We start from the raw sequence: 10,199 nt of genomic DNA, 5'->3' as shown, positions 1-10,199 counted from the left end.
AGTATGGTGAAGGTAGATTCAATTGTGGCTTTCAAAAGAGTATTGGATAAGCACCTAAACAGTAAAGAATTGCAGCACTATGGGGAAAGAACAGCAGTGTGGGATTAGCTGTTTTTTAAAATTTAGAGGACACAATTCTTTTTTCCAATTAAGGGGCAATTTAGCATGACCAATCCACCTGTCCTGCACATCTTTGTATTATGGGAGTGAGACCCACACAGACAATGTGCAAACTCTATGGGGACAGTGACCCGGGGCCAGGATCGAACCCAGGTCCTCGGTGCCGTGAGGCAGCAGTGCTAACCACTGCACCACCGTGCTGCCCTGGAGTGTAGGATTAGCTGAGTTGAACTTGCAGAGACTGGGAATGGACTTGATGAGCTGAATGGCCTCCTCCTTTTCTGTAACCATTCTATCATTCTATGATTTGTCCTGTGGCTTCACCTGCTCTCTACTGTGACCGCTACTTATTCTCCCTGCCATTCTGTAATCCAAGGGGAATACATCCTGCCGCTCCAATATCGAGGAGCAAGTGATCAGTGCAGAATCCTTGAAGTCAGGACAAAGTAGTTCAGCACATGTCATGCCACTGCCTATTCGCAACTTCTAATCATTCACTTCTACAGTTACAAAGTGCTGGTGAGGGCACTTTCCCGCTGCTCAATGTGTGAAGCACTATCAATCAAGACGAGACGATAGTAGAATGTAATCGAGGCTTTATTACACAGAGATGTGTGGCCTCCTACAGCAGCTGACGAAATGGCTGCTGTACGGAGAGCACACGTATTTATACTCCTACTGGGCGGAGCCTGCAGGCAGGGATCTACCCCCGTACCTGTAGTACAGGGGCCTTACCGTAAAACCCATATATACAATATAATACATCAGTGGTGGCTACCACATTCACCCCCTGCTAAAAATGAGTCCAGCGGGGGTGGTGGAGAACTATATACAGACAAGTTGCTTTTAAAAATCATAGAGAATATTACAAATTTAGGCGGCCCGGTGCCTTGATCTGGACCACATAGGTGAGGATGGCTAATCGGTTCGTGATGAACACGCACTTCTCCTTGTTATACGTGAGGTTGAGCAGAGTGGCAGTGTGGAGAAATTTGAAAAGCTTAGCGTCGTGGTCCTGCTGGTTGTGGTCGCTGGTTGTGGTGATGTTTTCCAGGTACGGGAAGGTAGCCCGCAGTCCGTACCGGTCAACCATTCGGTCCATCTCCTGTTGGAAGACCGAGACCCCATTGGTAACGCCAAAGGGAACTCTAAGAAAGTGGTAAAGGCGGCCGTCTGCTTCGAACGCAGTGTATGGGCAGTCCGCCTTAGGGATGGGGAGCTGGTGGTAGGCAGATTTCAGGTCCACTGTCGAGAAGACCCGGTAATGTGCAATCTGATTGACTATATCAGATATGCATGAGAGAGGGTACGTGTCGAGCTGCGTGTACCGGTTGATGGTCTGACTGTAGTCAATGACCATCCTGTTTTTCTCCCCGTTTTTCACCACTACCACTTGGGCTCTCCAGGGGCTGTTGCTGCCTCGATGATACATTCCCGCAGCAGCCGCTGGACCTCAGACCTGATGAAGGTCCTCTCCTGGGCGCTGTACCGTCTGCTCCTGGTGGCGACGGGTTTGCAATCCGGGGTTAGGTTTGCAAAAAGGCAAGGTGGGTCAACCTTAAGGGTCGCGAGGCCGCAAATGGTAAGAGGTGGTAAGGGCCCGCCAAATTTCAGGGTTAGGTTCTGGAGGTTGCACTGGAAGTCCAGGCCGAGTATTAAGGCAGCGCAGAGGTTGGGGAGGACGTAGAGGCAGAAGCCACTGAACTCCACGCCCTGGACGGTGAGGGTGGCGGTGCAGTACCCCCGGATCGCCACAGAGTGGGATGCGGAGGCCAGGGAGATTCTCTGGTTAGCGGGGTGTACCGCGAGGGAGCAGCGCCTTACTGTGTCGGGGTGGATGAAGCTCTCAGTGCTTCCGGAGTCCAGAAGGCAGGAGATCTCGTGCCCGTCGACCTTCACCTTTGTCGAAGCGGTCGCGAGGTTGTGCGGTCGAGACTGGTCAATCGTGACCGAGGCAAGACGCGGCTGGTCGTTGGTGGTTGCAGGCGATGAGCGGCCTGATGAGGTGCCCGACGGGCTGGGGTTCTGAGGCGGGTAAGATGGCGGCGCCCACGGGCCGCACATGTCCTGGGGGAGGCAAGATGGTGGCACCCATTGGTTCTGAGGCAGGCAAGATGGCGGCGCCCACGGGCCGCACGTGGTCCGAGGAGGGGAGATGGCGGTGCCCACTGGCCGCACATGGGGGGTGCCGGGACAATAGCAGTGATTGAGCGGGCCTGGCACACTGCAGCGAAATGTCCCTTCTTGCCACAGGCCTTGCAGAGGGCGCTCTGCGCCGGGCAGCACTGCCGGGGGTGTTTGACTGTCCACAGAAGTAGCATTTGGGTCCCCCGGGGTTGGTTGGCTGCCGCCCGGCGCAGGCGTGGGGTTGGCTGGGGCTGTCGCTTGTGGGGGCCATGATGGGGTGGCCATCGGCGGGATCCGCGATGCACAGGGGCAGTGGGCCGCGCGGTCGGGGGCATAGGCCTGAAGGTTGCATGATGTAACCGTAAGTGAGTGCGCTAGTATTTTGGTCGTCGCGAGGTCAAGCGTGGCCTCTTCTAAGAGGCGCTGGCGAATGTAGTCAGACCCTATGCCCGTAACAAACGCGTCTCTCATCAGTAGGTTCGAGTGTTCAGTGGCCGAAATGGCCTGGCAGTCACAGTCTCTCTCTAGGGCGAGAAGGGCACGCCAGAAATCTTCCACAGACTTACTGGGAAGTTGGCACCGCATGGACAGGAGATGCCTGGCGTAGATTTTGTTGGTCCGCTGAGTGTAATTTTCCTTCAGTAGCGTCATGGTTTCTGCGTAGGACGGCGCATCCTGGACGAGGGGAAAAACGTTGGAGCTCAGCCTCGTGTACAGAATCTGGAGCTTCTGTGCTTCTGGGATTGTGTCTGGCGCAGACCCGATGTGAGCTTCAAAACAGGCTAGCCAGTTCGTTGTCTGCTTGAGGATGCTGCTGCAGGCGATCTGGCTTGATGCGGAGGTCCATCTCTGAAAAATCTCTGTGTAATAAATAGATGCACTATCAAGTACGATGAGACGAGAGTAGAATGTAATCGAGGCTTTATTACACAGAGATGTGTGGCCTCCTACAAGCTGACGAAATGGCTGCTGTACGGAGAGCACACATATTTATACTCCGCCTACTGGGTGCAGCCAGCAGGCAGGGATCTACCCCCGTACCTGTAGTACAGGGGCCTTACCGTAAAACCCATATATATATGTACAGTATAATACATCAGTGGTGACTGCCACAATGAGGTTAAGACAGAGTATTTAGTGTTGACCTGCAAAATGGCGGCGCTGGTGTCAAATCAGTCGGCGGTAATGTCTGGTGTGGCTGCCACAAGAACTATTCAGTCATGGATGCCATTTTGTAGGCAAAGCAACACTCATAGTGCCAAAGAAATAGGCACTCAAGAGCCAAATTTCCTGCCGACTGCGTTACCTTCATTAGCCTTCTCTGTTATTTCCATTAGTTAATATTTTGGTTCGAAGGAAAATTGTTCAAAGTAGATAAATAGGGCGCATTCATAGCAAATAATCTGGGGTTGGAATTTCTTCTTCGCAAACTTGCCTTACATATGTTAAACTCGTGAATTCCACTGTAATTATAAATAATCCACAGCTCACACTTAACCTTGAAGATTTAAAGCAGGGTTACGTTTTCAGTTGTGTAATTTAGATACCATTATTCTGAGCATTTGCAGCAACTACTAATGTACAATCAATAACTTGAAAGTAAACTGTAGATGTAGAACACAGAAACAATGTTATTTAACTTGGGTTTCTCCAAGGGAGCGTAAATTTAATTAGATAAATTTAATTAGCAGTCACCCTGTAGACTGAGCAAAGGCACTAAGTTTATAAATATTAATAAAGGCAAAGTAATTGTGAGGACAGAATGCTTACCTTTTGATCTGAAACTAATCGGAAAAAGGACCCAAGCTTTCATTCCTCCTGTCTGTGGTGTGCGTTTATTCAAGTGGCCCTCAAAGCCCCAATCTCCACAGGCTGATTCCACATTGTCACTTGTGAATTGTGAAGCGTTCACAGTTAGTTTCCTTTCCTTTACTTTGCAATGAAACCCGTAATGCAATGCATGAATTCCAGGGTTTCACACAACTGATTTCAATTGATATGTATATCAATTTCAATATATCACCTCGAAAGCTGCGTTGAATTTTGAGCTTCACTTTGTTAAAGCTTCAGGAGAACAAATCAGATATTACCTCAGTTTAATTTGATTTGATTTTCTAAGTTATTTATGATTTGGCAGGAAAAGAGGGGGGGGGGGGGGTGGTCAAGCTTTTCTTGAGCGGAACAGCATGTGATCATCGATACCCCATTTGACACCATGCCCGATTCCACCTTCTGTTGAGGTTGATGGGAAACATTTGGCAAAGTTTAAAACCAGCTGTTAATTCACTATTGCCTGTCTTGTGCTACTGCACCACACATTTAACCCCCAGAATGTCCTCAAAATTGATTTATTTTCCACTCATGGCAAATGGTTGCCTCCATTAAAAAGACCCACGTTTGGTGCAATTAAAGACCAGGTGTCACTTACCCGGAGCTTTTCGGTCTCTCGCCCACACCTGACCAATTCCACTACCCAGCCAATTGGTGGAAGAGGCTTTCGGGCAGCAGGAAGCCAGCATCAGGGTCACATGGAAACAGTCCCAGGTACTGAGGGTGATTTGGGACAAGGGGAGTGGTCATAATCAGCTCATAGTCATGGCAGCAGAATACACACCATCATCACACCAATGTCACACAATGTGTGCAATCTAATGGCCTCGTCACATCCAATCTAATGAGATCTTGTGAGGCATCACAATCTGGGTCCTGCCCACAATGGGCGGGGTCCAGATTTCCATATTTAAGTGTGCAGTTAGGCACACTTAAATATGTTTGTGCCGGAATTACCCAAGGCAGCGCACCTAACAGCTACGCCTCAGAGACCTCGAGCAGGTACTATTTAGCACTAGTTTCCACAAATGTGGACCAGGTGTACCAACATGTGGGGGGTCTCCCAGGCGATTGGAGGCCCCTGGTGGTCGGGCTCTTGGCAGAGTGATACCCTGGCATCCCTGATGCCACTTTGATAGTGTGGCCCTGGAACCTCACAATGCCAGGGTGCCTAGGTGGCACTGCCAGGCTGGCTGGGTCAAGGTGCACAGGTGGTGTCTTGCTCATTCCAGAGGCCATGCCCGAGGTACCACATTATGAGGTGGAGTGCTGGGGGGGGGGGGGCACGATGGGGGGGTGGGGGGGGCACGATGAACCACTAATCAGTAAGTTGGGTCATTGAGGAGGAGGTCCAGAGGCTGCAGTGGGAGGGCCGAGAGATCAGGGTGCATTAAGCTGTGCTCGATAGTACAGGAAATGGGTCTAAGTGCGGCCTCGGCAGGGCATTCCTCAAAGATCCAGCAATGAAGCAGAGCCCTGACAGGTCGTTCTCGGTGCCGCAAGCTCCTGGAAACACCCGGCTAAATGCACCCAAAACAGGAGTCTGCTTCATTTCCGTTAAATCGTGCCCATTATGTCATTTGAACAGGTCGATTTTGGACGGCATGTTAGGCCCATATAAAAGCGGGCCAGGGCATCATTGCAAATGTTGAAATCTGGTGTTATCATTCAGGCCATGACACTATTTTGAATTGGTGTTGTCTGTTGCCACCCTGACACAGAACACTGGTTGCCAAGGAACACCAGGTGCAGACGAAGACTAGAAAGGTAAGTTATTTAAAAATATATACATTCATATATATACATATTGTTTCCTGAGCAGGCATTCTGCTCTAAGTTTCACAAGAAATTTTTGAGCTTCACTCTCCCTGGGCTTGCTCCTCCCCTCCGCTGATACCAATCACAATCAGGACCTATTCACCTACCGCTGGTCTGCAATGCTATCTTCCCTCCATAGTTGCCCTGACCTGTCCAACAGTCTCAATGACTCGGGCTGGTGATAATGTCCAGGAGTTAAAAAGGCCTGAACCTCATGTTAACGATTTAGGGCAAGCTTGGCAATTGCCTGGCAGTCCCCATTTTGACCACTTGCCCCGTGTTAAAATCAGGGCTTTAATCATTGGGTTTAGGGTGACTATAATACAGTGGAGCATGTATCAATATCCATAATGTCCATTTACCTTTGAATTCCAAGGCAGTCCCTGGTTTATTTTGCCAAAATCTCATGAATGCAGTGAAATCAAAAGACAGTGATGATAATAATGATACTTAAAAATATTCAGATGCCTGCAGATAAATGATCTTCAACTTATGTATCTCTTTTGATTTGGAAACCATTAGGCTGAACGTGAGAAGCTCTTTCCTTGAAAAGACAGCTGTTCGAATGTAAACCATCAAGTGAATCTACATATCATTTTCTTTGGATAAATGACACTATGAATATATAACTTGTGCAGAGTTTCATGTCGCTGTCACAATTCATTGCAGCCTGAGAGATCAAATCATTCATGGCTTTCATAGAAAATATTTGCCCTGATGAGCAATTTCAATATCTGCCTTTCAGGCAGAAAGTGGGTGTTGCTTCAATAGACAGATAACAAAAAGGACTGCAGTGATGTGCTTATCACAGCATTTCCCACTCCTCCAGAAGTCAGGACGCGTGGATAATGGAGTGGTTGAACTCTGTTACACTTTGTGCTTAATAGACAGAGTATTCTGGCTAGATATGTTTCCCTGTAAATTATATCACCAACATTTCTCTGTATTTGTTTTATGACTTTTTTTTCAGCAAGGTGCCTTGTTTTCTGAAGTGGTAGTTTTAATCATTTAAAAACTTATCGAGTTGTATGAGATGTATGATTAGGGTCTTGAGGTGGGGTTACGGGGATAGGACGGGGGAGCGGGCCTGGGTTGAGGTACTCTTTCAGAGGGTCGGCGAAGACTCGATGGGCCGAATGGCCTCCTCCTGCATTAGGGACTCTATAATTTTATGATAAAACAGAACACAGTTAATGAATCAATATTTAAATTGGTCAATAAGGATTTTATGATGACCCGTATGGACAGCAAGGGTGTCTCTAAATGTGTTTTTGTTTATTATTGGCATGTTATTTATTTTTGCATAGTAAGAGCCGCTAGAGACCCAGGTGACCATAAGCTGCTCTCCCCTTTGAGAAGGAGAGAGCTGACCGGGTGATAATTTAACCTGACGGTCACCACACATCAGGCAAGCGTCGGGGTTGAGAAGACAGGGCCTTCATGGTAACCTCAGCCAGTGCAGGAATTGAACCTGTGCTGTTGGCATCACTCTGCATCACATACCAGCCTTCCAAGCTAACTGACTTCCCAGTTCATAGTTTCATATGGAAAATTAAACTGAATGCTGTTTTTTCATTTAATTGAATCGAGATAGCCGTACATCCATTGTCTCAAGTATCTCACTGCCATTTTCGTTCCATGATTCTTATGGTGCAAACACAGAAACTTTACACATCCAGCCCACAACACTGGCCGAAGTTCCCCATCTCCAGCCCTTGGGGGAAATCAACTACCATTAGTTCAGTTTCTTTTTTTTGTTTGATTTTACTGAGCTTTCTTTCTTTTGACCTTTCGAAATGTATTTCCCTCCGGTTTTTATTTGATCTTGTCTGTGATGAACTCTACACATTGCGGGCTCGATTCTCGGGCGAAATTCTCCGTAATCGGCTTGATGTTCGCCGACCGGCGCCAAAAACGGCGCAAATCAGTCCGGCATCGCGCCGCCCCAAAGGTGCGGAATCCTCCGCATCTTGACCGGCCGAGCCCTAACCTTGAGGGACTAGGCCCGCGCCGGACAGATTTCCGCTCCACCAGATGGCGGGAAAGGCCTTTGGTGCCCCGCCAGCTGGCGCGGAAATGACATTGCCGGGCGGCGCATGCGCGGGAGCGTCAGCGGCCGCTCACGGCATCCCCGCGCATGCGCAGTGGAGGGAGTTTCTTCCACCTCCACCATGATGGAGACCGTGGCGAAGGCGGAAGGAAAGAGTGCCCCCACGGCATAGGCCCGCCCGCGGATCGGTGGGCCCCGATTGTGGGCCAGGCCACCGTGGGGGCACCCCCCGGGGCCAGATCGCCCCGCGCCCCCCCCAGGACCCCGGAGCCCGCCCGTGCCGCCTTGTCCCGCCGGTAAGAGAGGTGGTTTAATCCACGCCGGCGGGACAGGCATTCTAGCAGTGGGACTTCGGCCCATTCAGGCCGGAGAATCGCTGGGGGTGGGCCGCCAACTGGCGCAGCGCGATTCCCGCCCCCGCCGAATCTCCGGTGCCGGAGAATTCGGCAACCAGCGGGGGTGGGATTCATGCCAGCCCCCGGCGATTCTCTGACCCGGCGGGGGGTCGGAGAATCTCGCCCCAGAATCGGGAAACCCGATTGGGCGGAGAATCAGTTCTAACGCCGAATCATGGCGGGCGCCGATTTCTCAATTCGCAATTCTCCATCGCCTCGACCGCGGCATCAATGCATTCTGGAACACCCGTACAGTAAACACCGTTGGCATATCGTTAACGGGCCTGGTATTCTCCGGGGCCTCCACGATTCACCGCCTCCAACAGGACGAATTCCCGACGGTGCTTTTACAAATCGTGAAACTGGAGCCATGGCTGATGAGAGAGAGAGTGGAGGTAGGAGAAGGAGGTGCGTGACCATGGACTGCCGAGCGGGAAACTGGCTGGGGTGGGAATTTGCCCAGTCAGGGCTGGTGGAGGGGGAAGGTTATGGGTGTGTGGGAAGGGGGTTGGTGCCAGGGACACAGTGCTGCCTACTTACCCTTGCCGCCCTGAGGAGGTTGTGCAGTTTCTTCCTGCACTGCAGACCGGTCTGGATGGTGTTGCTCACGGCGCCGACCATCTCTGCCACCTGCACAAAGGCCGTGAAGCGTGGGGTCATGCGTCTTGCTGCCATCTTGTTGGCTGGAATGGTGTGCGTGGGGAGTGAAGTTTGTATATGCAGCTGCAGCTTGTCAGCCTCCTGAGTGTCAATCTCGAACCCAGCGAATCCGGCGCCGTTTCTTATTGAAATCGATTGTGTTCCACGTGGCGCGATGCTCGCCCCTTAACAGTCGCTGAATCGGTCCAGGTGCAGCGATAGTTTTGCTGTCATGGAAGTCCACGAATCCTGCACCAATGTCCAGCCGATTGCCTTTGTTGATTGCCAGCCTATCACGGCATGTTAGCACAGTGGTTAGCAGTGTTGCTTCACAGCCCCAGGAATCCGGGAATCCCGGCTTGGGTCACTGTCTGTGCAGAGTCTGCATGTTCTCCCCGTGCCTGCGTGGGTTTCTTCAGGGCGCTCCAGTTTCCTCCCACAAGTCCCGAAAGACGTGCTTGTTAGGTGAATTTGACATTCTGAATTCTCCCTCAGTGTACACGAACAGGCACTGGAATGTGGCGACCAGAGGACTTTCACAGTAACTTCACTGCAGTGTTAATGTAAGCCTACTTGTAACAATAATAAAGATTATTTACAGTAGTGAACTCGCCAACATTGAGGGCATTTAAAAGTTTATTGGATAAACATATGGATGATAATGGCATAGTGTAGGTTAGATGGCTTTTGTTTCGGTGCAACATCGTGGGGCGAAGGGCCTGTACTGCGCTGTATTGTTCTATGTTCTATGTTCTATGTTCTATTATTATTATTCAATTGTTACGTAGATTTACATACAGCACAGAAACAGCTAATTCTGCCCAGTTGGTTCATGCCAATGTTTATGCTGCACACAAACCCCCTTGCATCCCACTTCCTCTAATCTTGCCCAGTTATTCTTCTATTCCAACTGTCCTCAGATGTTTCTGTCCAACTTCCCCTTAATCTCATCGATACCATTTACCTCGACCAGTCCATGTAGTGACAACTACAAGACTGGGTACACTGAGGGATCGTGCCTGTTCGGATACACTGAGGGAAAATTCACAATGTCCAATTCACCTACATGGACTGGTCAAGGTAAATGGTATCAATGAGATTAAGGGGAGATTATGGGGATTAAGGGGAACTTGGAGGGTGATAGAGAACCTGGTGGAACCAGTACAAACCGAACTGTCTGCACCTAGGCAGGACTGGTCCAATGTCCTAGGGGGGGTGTT

General features: G+C 50.1%; 1 long non-coding RNA gene across 1 annotated transcript; it reads left to right on the top strand.

Moving 5' to 3' along the window:
- The first annotated feature begins 5,039 nt into the window (after positions 1–5,039).
- On the top strand, positions 5,040–6,485 carry LOC140429482 (uncharacterized). Its single transcript, XR_011949096.1, has 3 exons — positions 5,040–5,079; positions 5,799–5,844; positions 6,418–6,485. It is a non-coding gene; the product is annotated as an uncharacterized lncRNA (long non-coding RNA).
- The last annotated feature ends 3,714 nt before the right edge of the window (positions 6,486–10,199 follow it).

The sequence above is a fragment of the Scyliorhinus torazame genome, chromosome 1 (assembly GCF_047496885.1).
Source record: "Scyliorhinus torazame isolate Kashiwa2021f chromosome 1, sScyTor2.1, whole genome shotgun sequence".
Lineage (NCBI taxonomy): Eukaryota > Metazoa > Chordata > Chondrichthyes > Carcharhiniformes > Scyliorhinidae > Scyliorhinus > Scyliorhinus torazame.
The sequence above is the reverse complement of the archived record's forward strand: the minus strand, read 5'-3'. Positions and strand labels throughout refer to the sequence as shown.